Source organism: Bombus impatiens, unplaced genomic scaffold, assembly GCF_000188095.3.
Source record: "Bombus impatiens unplaced genomic scaffold, BIMP_2.2 scf_0665, whole genome shotgun sequence".
Classification (NCBI taxonomy): Eukaryota; Metazoa; Arthropoda; class Insecta; order Hymenoptera; family Apidae; genus Bombus; species Bombus impatiens.
Window position 1 is genome coordinate 1043341 of NT_177084.1, and position 10129 is coordinate 1053469.

The 10129-nt window shown below is 33.4% G+C and overlaps 1 long non-coding RNA gene across 1 annotated transcript; it reads left to right on the forward strand.

Moving 5' to 3' along the window:
* The first annotated feature begins 4890 nt into the window (after positions 1–4890).
* LOC117152109 lies at positions 4891–8135 on the forward strand. Its single transcript, XR_004462366.1, has 2 exons — positions 4891–4957; positions 7887–8135. It is a non-coding gene; the product is annotated as an uncharacterized LOC117152109 (long non-coding RNA).
* Positions 8136–10129: the final 1994 nt, after the last annotated feature.

The following is a 10129-nucleotide window of genomic DNA, read 5'->3' on the forward strand; positions in this document are numbered from 1 at the left end:
GGTCTGAGAAAGGACGCAAAAAATTTCCGATATTAGGGTACGATGTAATCGAGAGATATACAACGTCTTGGGACATGGAATCGTGTTATAACTGTAGCTACACCAACGTTATTTCATCTCTTGTCAAATTTTAGTTTATCGGTACCTTTACAATATCGTTCGTTCTTAAGAGAAAAATTCCTCTTGAAAGGACTATCGCGCGAATTTGGAGAATCAATAGAATGAGGTTGACAGTCGAACACGCTTATTATCATAAATATTACCATTGTTCGGCAAGATTTTAGCTTTTCTACGTTTAATATCAACAAGTTCGAATCATCGACAATAAGTCATCAACAATAATGTATTTATTATTTTAATACGTCTGTGTACTTAACAAAACGATATATAAATTAGAAAAATTGCGTCCTTAATAGGTTGATCGGTAACAGATCAGAGGAGAAACGGTTTTCGGGCGTTCGATCGCTGATCGAACGACAAGCTGCTTAATTATTAATATTCGTGGGCCGAGTGCAATTTCATCCGGCGTCGGCAAGTAGGTCGCGGGACTGGTTTTGGCGCTCTTTGTTATTTATCGTGGCACGATCGAGCACGCACGCTCGAAGAACTCCGAGAAAATGTCAACAGGGAGTAATCTCGATTGAAATTTGTTCGTTTCTTCGAGCCCGTGTCCCCGATGTCGCAGCCTGGTTACACGCGTACTTGTACGAGCCGATGTAAGTACTCTGCGCATAGTAATCTATATCTGCGTGTAAAAGTATATACAAGCGGCCTTCTGTGTGTGGCCTTCTCATTATCGTGGGACTCGCGAATGATAAACGCAATCGACTCGAGTGACGATTTTTTTCCTTTTCCCTTCTTCGCGCTTACGAGGCCGTGCGAATCAAGCGTGCACACTGTTCCCGATCATGGTGTTTGCTCGTCGCGTGTGTAACTCGCGTTGCATCAGAAAGGACTTTTTTGCTTCGACAAGCCTGTTTCTCCTTGTTTATGAAAGCGGAAGGTTGCTTGGTAGATCGGTGCTTGTGACGCCATCGACGATAGTAGCTGAGCAGGCAAATTATCAGGGCGTTTATTTTTCTTTGTGAATTTTTTAAGCATCTCCTCATCGGCTAATTGTTCTTTGTTTTTAGGCTGGGTAATTTTCTGTTGTATATCGGGTAATCTGGTTTCTTGGTCGCCGATTCTACAGGGTCTCTGTATTATTAAAGACGAAAGTTATCCGCAGTTTCTTTGCGAATGTACAAAAGATTTCATCCGCTAAGGATACTTTGCATGAGTTTTGGCAACAGAGAAATTTTACGCCGTAAGGAAGCGAGTTCCTTTGCATACTGGAATTCATAATGCCCCGGCCGCTGTATCAGCGAAGGAAAAAGGTTATCTTCAAATTATATTCTTCTTTACGGATATAAGAAATTCCATCTGGTGAAGGCTTCTCTATTTTTCAGAACGAAATGTTTTCCAAAGCTGTTTGGATCATTCACAGTTCTTGTACATAGTTATTCTCGTATTTTCTAACAAAAATACGCAATTTAAAAAATACGTACACATGTTTCGTATAGAAGAACGCTATTGATTTTAATTTGTATACAATTAATTAGAACTTGAACGTTCGCGCATAAAAGCTGCTTCTCTGAATCATTATTTAATAAAAAATCAAACGAATTTAAAAAATTCCAAGAACGATACAATTTCGATATGATTCTACCTATCGACATTCGCGCAAGTGTGTACGTAGCTGAAAGTTACTTGTAACGACGTGTAGAATAAATCAAACAACTGTTTCAAGCAAAGCGTAACATCGATTTGACGATGCTGGCTGTCCATCCAAGTCTAATCAAACATCGACGAAATATCGCCATGGGAGCCCAATGGATATCGCGATTCGTTGATTTCAATCTGCGAAGGTTGTCTGCCGTAATTGGTAGATTTCTCGTTTCCGTTCGGCTTGTCGTAAACGCGCCACGCTAGTGACAATGCTCGTAGCACGATACACCATCGATTATTACCTTGTCTTTGTCTTAAACATCAGGAGAATTCTGTGAAAAGTTTTCGAAAATCATTCGAAATAAAAGAAATTTTTGTCTAATCAACCTTCTGTCATTAATAATCTTAGAACTTTTATGAAATCTCGCGACATCTATAGAGTCGCTTTATGAAATTTCATTTTTACGAAGTAAAAAGAATTGCTTCAGTTAATCTTCTATGATTGATGATTTTGAAGCTTTCACGAAGTGTCGTATGGAATTTGTCGAACGTTCCACGACGAATTTCATTTCTCTGGAATAAGAGAAATCCCGTGAAATAATCTCCTGTTATTGATCATTTTACAACTTTCACGAAATTTCATGAAGATCAATCGGTCGTAAGTTGGCAATTTACTCTCACCACAGATCAATCGAATAAAAACACAATGTCACGTATGAAACATAATATTTATAAAATATGTAAATAGGTTGTCCTGTTCTTGCGATATTTTTTTCCAAATATTTTCGCGAACCTGAAGTGACATTTCCAGCGAATAATTCTACGACAATATGCATCGATTACTGCAAACGTGGCTGCGAACGCCAAATTCGCTGAAATTAATCTAGCATAAAATTACAGTGACCCACGCGTGTCATAATTAAAACTTATAAATGACACTCGGTGTGTACAAACGAGCTCGTAACGGACGAATTAACCCGTAGTGACGCAGCTGATTTCAGAAGGTTCGCAAATTTTAAACCACCTCATAATTTACTTTTGACAGTTACCAAAGCTTTCCCGTATTTTGACAAATTTCGATACGAACCAAACTCGCCGTAATCAATAATGTATTTGAATGTATTTGAAGTTTTTGAAATTTTGCTTCTTTGATGAATGCAATTTCCACTTTGAAATCGTCACGGGGTTTTTTTATAATCTCTAACGAGTTCAGTCGAAAATTAAAAGTGTCGAAAAGTTCTTACAGAAATTAACTATTCTTCCTAGTTGAAAGAAATCGTATCCAAGTACCATTTCGAAGGCGAAAACAAAATTAGAATTCTATTATTCTCTTTCTGGAATATTTGTTTCTCTTCAATTTAGTTGGAAACATGTAAGCATTGTTTCGTGACAGCCTGTATAACGTTACTTTACTTGAAAGATAAGAGATATTCTAATTTCTCTGAAATTGTTCGGATATTTCTTCTTTATCTATTATTGATAGTAAAAATACATTTTTCCGATATTTTTGTAAAGAAGGCGCACGAGTTTAAAATACAAAATAAAGAGAGAAATATATATTTTCAATTTCTACATTCAAATTTTTAAACATTTTACGCGTTTAAGAAAAACGGGAGACGGATACATTGGTCGTCTTGTAAATTACTTAATAAATTAATTAAAATACATAAAAAATAATTAATCAGCCACAGTGATTTAACACCGTAGGAATTCTACGGTGTTAAAATAACGAGAAGTTAGTATTAATACGCGTAGCCAACGATAAATCATAACATCGAATGTTACTGTATACAAATTTTCGAAATAAACGAAAATCGAAGAACAATTCTCGATTGAAATATTCCGCTTTCTGGAACGCCATTTGGACGAATCGAAACGAGTGGAAACGAATCGAAACGAGTGGAAACGAATCGAGTTAGGGCAACGTGCCACCGACTTCCGTTCAAGTCGTCGCACGAGAAGCATCAGATAAACACGCGTCGTCAGAATAATCGCAAGAAGATGTTCGATCGTAGGATAACGCAGGATGTTCTCGTGTCATCATATCAATTATTGGTCAAATTCGATCTTCATAAAGGTAAATAAATTTTTACACGTTTTTTGTAAAGGAATCGTTAAATTTTGGTAAATTTTCGAGATGAATTTCACACTCGTGAAACAGATACGTAGTATACACTCGTGACTTTTAGCGTGGCGAAGGACGCGAGCAAATATTCCACATATTCTCGTGTTTCCAACGCTTCGTATTTCCGAAACATACATTTCTATAGTAACATAAATACTTCTATGTAAGCTCTCACGTTTTCCAGTTAAACAATTCGCGCCTGATTTTCTGCATTCTGTTTGTTACGTTTCTGTATTACATTGTCTTAATATATATATATATATATATATATATATATATATATATATTTATATATATATATATATATATATATATATATATATATATATATATATATATATATATATATATATATATATATATATATATATATATATATATATATATATATATATATATATATATATATATATATATATATATATATATATATATATATATATATATATATATATATATATATATATATATATATATATATATATATATATATATATATATATATATATATATATATATATATATATATATATATATATATATATATATATATATATATATATATATATATATATATATATATATATATATATATATATATATATATATATATATATATATATATATATATATATATATATATATATATATATATATATATATATATATATATATATATATATATATATATATATATATATATATATATATATATATATATATATATATATTTATTCGAATTCAAACAAATTCTATATATATATATATATATATATATATATGTATACATGTGTCATATATATATATATGTATCATATGTATCAATATATATATATATACATATATATATATATATATATATATATATAGAATTTGTTTGAATTCGAATAAATTTTAATTAATAGCAGATTAAACACGGATTTATTTCAAACGTAAAGTTCGTCAAAAAATATGGTAATTCGATTGAAATTGCTGAAGGCTCGACTATTTCAGATACATGAAGCGATATTCGAAAAAAAAGAGACGATTCGACACGATGCTCGAAAATGATAGAAAGATCGTCGTTGGAAGTATAGCAATAGCGATGAAACTATCACTTCGATATGTTGTCCGGCATCAGTTTTGGTAAGAAATTCTTTCTTCGTTTCTAATATTAAAAATATTATAATATTGCTATAAGTGTTGGTTTCGCTGTTAAAGAAAATCAATCTGAATATACTTCTTATTTTACACTCTAATATCATCGCGAAGTTGGAAGGTTAATACTTGTCATACGAAAAGTCGAGTTTCTAATGAATAATTTCGATGGAAGTTCGGTAACTTTCCAGTCCCATTATCGATCCCTGTAAAATTGTATAATTGGCCGTAATTAAACTGCAAACGTTTGTCGTAATTATAGAAAGTTTGAAGATGCAAAGATATGTAAAAGTACGTGAAATACTCGGATCGAAGTATTTTATAACATATCGCGCGCTTGATCCTTTTTAGGAAACAAACTTTTACATTATAATATGATAATATTATAATAATTTTCCACAGTCCCGTTTCATTGTTTGCCTTCATAAAAATATGAATTTACGCAAAGATCCGCGGTCGGATTAAATCGTAAATTTAATTCGCAGTTGAATCCCAACTAGCCAATTTCGAACATGAGAACGAATAATCCCTTTTGAATTCTTTTGCTTGTAAAATAGCTGCACTAATTCGTCGAAGGAGTAGAAAAGAATAGAAATATTCGGCACGGAGAGGCAAAGCTCGTAAAGCGTGCAAGCCGGAGCGATTAAAAACTTTTATGTCCGCGCAATATGACGCGGCGACTTGTTTTTGTCAGCCGGCCTATTTATACGCACCTTTTGGCAGCTACGCGAGAAACTTCGTCACGAGGATGCCGTTTCCGTTTCGTAGCTCCTTCGTCTTCCTCTTCTCTCGAGAATTTACAGAGTTTCTGTCCCCTCTTCCTCCAACTTTCTTCTATTTTCTTACTTCCTACTTATGTGTCGTTTGTTTGTGAATTTTTCTGTCTTTTTTTTTTGTACTTGTAAGGAGATTTAGGACATTTCATAATTTTGTGCGAGTAATATAATAACATGGATTCTTTCTATTAAAATTGACGTTTGATTATATTTCGGATTAAATATCGCGAAGGATCGCGAAGGATTAAATATTAACGTTGGCATGTTAGCGTAATAATAACGGCTTCAGGAATTTTCAAAATTAGACTTACATTAGATTCAGGATATTTCGCAGGAGTGGACGCAGAGAATCAAATATTCACGTCGGTATTTTCAATAACAGCGACCTTGCATCGAACTCGATTAAATTTCGCGTTTCCGTATACGTCGCAGAGATGCAAATTTTCGCGTCGTCGATGTAAGAACAATAGTCTCCGATTAAGTCACAGTTATATACGTATACAGAGAAGATTTCCAACTTTTGAAACTTTTATAAAAGAATATGCAAGGATTTCGATTTAGCGGTTCGATTCAAATATCCATCTTGAATATCCACTAATCTTTTAACGATAAACCGTGACTTCGTATTCGATTAAAACTGTTAAATTAAAATTATAAAAGTAAAGATATAAACTTTCAAACTCTCCATTAAACGTTCAAAAAGAGAATACGCGAGAAGCTTCAACATCCACATGAATACGGTTGAACCAACTTTGCAGAATTATCGAACTTTCACGAATAGAACGTACAAAGAGTTCAATATTCGTGTCAGTAGCGTAATAATAGTAGTTTTATGTTGGCTATGGCTGGAAGATGGAAAGGATTGATGGGCAACGCCAGATGGCTGACTCGTATCGCGTTTCCCTGGATTCTGTCCGTGGATTACGCGAGTTTCGCCTAGGGATCTCGGTTTCGGCAGCTTACTCTGTTTATAGTTATGCACGTTTGTTTGGATCTCGAACGTTGATGATCTGGACGCGCTGTGGAAAGCGAGATCACCGAGTTTTGTAAGCAGCCTTCTTGGACATTTACCGGAGATCGTGTTTCTTCTTTTTTTCCTTTTCCCTTTTGCCAAACCATTTTGTTTCAAAGGATTTGCCAGAAGGAAGATTTATCGAATAGAGAAAAGCAATCAAACGATTCGATTGCTTTCCAAGTATCGTCTCCTTCTTCGTTCGTTCCTCTTTGTGAAACCGTTATATTCCTGCGGTTAAATATTTCAGTATCGGTATAACGATTTTAAAGAGGATTTCATATATATGTACATATACACGATTGCCGGTTATGTTTCCGTTTTAAAGCAAAACAAGTTTTTCTGACTTCTGTTCTCTGTATACGTTTGAAACGTGTATACAGGTCGGCGAAAGAAATTTTCCAATGTTGCCGTGCTCCAGCGTTTCGTATTGAAACACACGGACTGATCGTGAATTAATAATTTGTAGGCTGTGGATATTCATGCAAATTCACATTTTACGCGAGCAAAATTTGAATAAAATTACGTTTTATCCTCTGAATGCTTACGTACTTTATTCCTTTCTTTATTAGGCGTTTTTCGTTTATACATTTGTGTTTAGTTTGTCCATTGTTTTCGTGTCTACAGTTAGCATAAATGCATAAACATCGGCAGCCGTGTAACTAGCAATAAAATGAATACACGTGTGTGTACTTTTCGAAAGCGTGCGTTATTTCCAATAGTCCGACACCTAAAGACCTGTTTCATTAAAAATCTGCATTAGTAAGAGTCACAAATACGATCGACTGTCTCATAAATATTCATTTATCGCGCTACCATAACCGTGCAATTTCTCGATTAGTTTGCATCTTCAAGACTACTTCTATTTGAAATCTTCGATACGAAGAATCGCAAATACGATTACCTATGTCGTGAAAATCCATTCATTGTGTTACCATAAAAGAACAAATTCAGACACCCAATCAATCCCAAGAAATCCTCATCATATTTCTACGAACTTCGAAAGAAAGTCGCGTAAATAAGTTCGGAGTATACTACGTACGTATGTATGCGGTGTATGAAAAAGATATTATAGTGTACTAATGAAAAATGTAGTAAAACAAAAATGTAAACGAAGAATTCTTATTAGAGCTAGAACGATGAAAGGACATATACGTCAGACAACCATGAAGATAGAACACGGAGGTTCATCCGAGCTTTGTTACTAACTAGGAAGTAAGTAACACAAGAGGAAATTAAAAGGCCGCGCCAGCATTAAAAATTAAACGTAGAATTCATTTTACAAATGTTTTGTAACTGGATTCGAGCTTGTTGCCAAATGTGGACAATGGAAATTGATCGATGATCGAGAAACTAAAAACGTGACTTCGCTTAAGAATCGAAAATCTTAGCAAAGATTATCGATTCTAACGAGTCCCTTTCGTTTTTCTCGACTTTTCGATTAGTTTTCATTCATAGATTCATTTAAATATAAATTAGAATATAATCTCGCGAGGAAGATACTTCTGACGATGTCGCAATTATCGGAATCGATTTTTGTATAAGAGTTTTGTTAAAGATATGTGCTCTCACCTTAGTTTCGCGTAAATCTTTTCTTGTAATCTTAGAAAATAGGTGATAAATGTATAATTCGTTTGTAAGGACCTGCGAATTTAGATATAATTAGGTAAATATGATTAAAATAATTATTACGTCAAATTTGTCTCTTGATGAAAAATTTTGCATACATCTCGAATTAATTTTCATAAATTATGCATTATTTGGAATGAAATATGAACGCTGTATATTGTAAAGGTACCTAGAAACTGTGATCACATTATGTTAAATTTTGTAATTCTAAATTTGTAATTTTAAACAATCGATTATTCTAATTGATGTAAGTTGTATTTCGGCGGGCAACCGTTTAGATTTACCAACCTCATCTTATGATTTAATTTCATTGTTTAAATATATACAATTTTAAATAATTTGCATATATTAACAGCATAACAATTGTTCAAATTTTAATAAGCAGAAAATTAATCTTTCATATTTAATTAAGATATACAACGTCTGTATGTATAGGTAGAAGCAAATAATACCAAGGTTCCTTAAATCACGATTCTTTTTTACTAAGTTAAGTCATGGTTCTTTTTTATACTTTTTGGATCATTGTTTTATATGTTTTTATAATTTGATTGTTATCAGACTCTTAACATTATTCGACTATTATCTAGTTCGACTTTTACGACTTTTACTCTTTGAACGTGATTTTTGGTTAATCCGAAACCATTGTTTGGTTCTATCCCCTTTTTAAGTTTCACCAAATGTTTATGCGCATATTGTAAACTTCGAAAATATCTTCCTTGTATACATTGTTGTAATCACCTTACGAAGAGGCAAAGTTATTCTATAGACCTCTTAAAAGATTGTTAAATAATTGGTAGCACAAGTTGAAATATTATATATATATATATGTGTCATTCGTATGATTGGCTAACTCTTCTATTTATATGTTATATTTCTATGTTGATATACTTTTATATTGCATCTATATTTAACATTATAAGAAATACATCCAAATTCGACTGAAACATTGTTTGACCACTACGCACCTATCTCACTGCGATTTCTATCATTTGACCTTTTAAGTCCCTTTCGCGTTTTTCTTCAAAACATTCGTAAAAAACTCTCTAATGTCGATCGAGATATAGCAGAATACACGCAATAAAATATATTTTCAGAATCGTATTTCGAATTTAACGTAACTACCATGTGAAAATATTCTTGCACAGGAATAATTCCGAATTTTAATACGCAAAGTAGGAGGAAAGTTAGTTGAAATTTTGAAGGCGAACCTTCTTAATGGACTACAAATTCAGAACGTTATTCTTGCAACTTCATTGCAAAAGTAGAAACAAATGATCTCGCTGTCAGTAACTTCGTTCGTTTCACAGTCCTTTAAATGGAAAGTGAATCTTCTTCTCGGATTAAAGATCGACAGCGTTATTCGACCAGTTGATTTCTGAACGTACTATCCTCGATAATTGAGATTACCGATATTTGATCGCACTCACGCGCGATCGATTAATAGGCAGCTTTTCACAAATTGAAATTTAATATCGTCTACAGGACTTTATGGAAATTCGACACGCTCTGCAACCCACGAGAAAACGGTTCTACTGCGCCGGAAACTTCCTTTGAAAGAGATGAAACGATTCTTTAAAGTTTCGAGCGATTCTTATTCATGAGGTACAACGCGGAACATAGTTCTCGAAAACAGTAGCGAAATAGTGTTGCAACGTTTCTAGTCTGTTAAAGCGTATAGGCGGTGCGCTGTATTTTGCCTTTGAATTTTATATAATTTTTTCTGGCCAGAAATAGTGGCTGGGG